We start from the raw sequence: 1755 nt of genomic DNA, 5'->3' as shown, positions 1-1755 counted from the left end.
AATTGCTTACTGTGTGGTTTCCCTGAGTACTGCTACGTTCAGTGGTCTGCAAGAGTATGGGAACGTGGCCATACAGAAGAGTTTGCCTTGTCCCTACCCTCTGGGACAGGAGAGGTGCAGTTGGATGATTTGGATTAGTGTCTGAGCTACTGACCAGTTCTGCCGTGACAGTCCTAGTGCTGCCACGGAAATCTGCAGGCCAGCATCCTATATTGATCTGCAGAGTTCCTGGGAGACTCTGTAGATGCAGCTCAGAGTGGGGAGAATTTCTTAACACAATAGAAATACAGCCTTCCTTTGCCTCTGTATTTTGCTGTCTCCCTTCCCTGAGCTAAATTGTACCAATTTCCCTGCCCAGAGCTCATCGCAGCGGTAGAACCATGACTCACCTGGTAGTTTCTGAGACAGCCAGGCATTCCCCTCTAAATCTCTTCATCCCCTTCAGCCTATTTTTAAATGCTTGGCTGCTATTCTTAAGTGCTTGTATTGAACAAAATGTAAATATAGTGCAACCTCTGGTTTTAACCTTGGCCTCGATCCACTTTTATTCTAGTTAAATGTAATAAACAACAAAGGTAACATAAAGATGTATATTCTTTTTCAAAAGAATATGTTTATAATTCTTTAAAATGCATGAGTCAGCTAAGCATTTAAAAGTAAAATATAGATATAAAATTATTCAGACGGGGTGATACAATATAGAATTTAAATTGAGCATATTTTAGCAGCACTGGGAAACCTTACCCCAGAGCTAATAATGTAATAGATCTATCTCACCAACATCTTGGAACTTGCAACAGAGTTTTATCCACAAAGGAGAGTTCTCTGGCCTACTTTATTAAATACCTTAGAGGACTTCGCCTGTAAGATTACATATGAACAACGCAATTTATTAAAATCCCTGTTCTTATTTTTCCTGTTGAAATTTTAGCCATTTGCTAAAAAAAAAAAAAAAAAAAAGTATAAGCAAATCCAATAGGCTAAGTAAACGTAATTCAACAAATGTTTCATCAAACAGGTATACAGGGAAAACATCCTACAGTTTATTTTCTGCCATCACTTGTAGACTCATATTGTGTCTGTCTCTTTTGCTGTGTTGAATCAAGCAAGCTGTGTTCCTAATCAGGAGTATTTTTTCAAATCTGAAGCAGAACTGAGGATATAACTGAAAAATTACCCATTAAAGACAGTCCTAATAAATAAAAATGAGTTAAATTGAAACACTTGCTATATCTTATAAATGGAAAACATTCAACTTTGTTTAACAAATCTTAATGTGACAAATGCAATTACAAGTCATTGCAAAAGGATACAAAGGTTGAAGCTACATCATCTTATTTGGGATGGACATGGATATTTTGGTGACTCTTATTTAGAAATGGTTTACATTAACGCACCACTGTTGGAGGTGTAAGTATTTAAATCTGTTCACTAAATAGGATTTTACCTGAAGTAAAAATAAGAGAACTCAATACAGTGATGCTAATTTATATGTATATCTGAGGTTTCTGCTTAGAGTCAGTTACACATTCTAGCATTTACCTTGGAGTTTTTATGTAATTCTGTTTGATCTGAGAATTTAACTTCATTCCACTTAGTGGAAGATGTTAGATATTCAACAATAATAATTACTATTTTAAAATTAGGCCATTTATGTAAGTAGTAGGTTGCAGAGCTGGCAATTAATGCTAGGCAGCCATTTTTGCAAAGCGGTATAAAGAATATCCCCAAATCATTTTATTTCCTTTCTCTGGT

Source organism: Corvus hawaiiensis, chromosome 5 (genome assembly GCF_020740725.1).
Source record: "Corvus hawaiiensis isolate bCorHaw1 chromosome 5, bCorHaw1.pri.cur, whole genome shotgun sequence".
In the NCBI taxonomy this organism is placed as follows: Eukaryota; Metazoa; Chordata; class Aves; order Passeriformes; family Corvidae; genus Corvus; species Corvus hawaiiensis.
Note: the sequence above shows the minus strand (reverse complement) of the source record.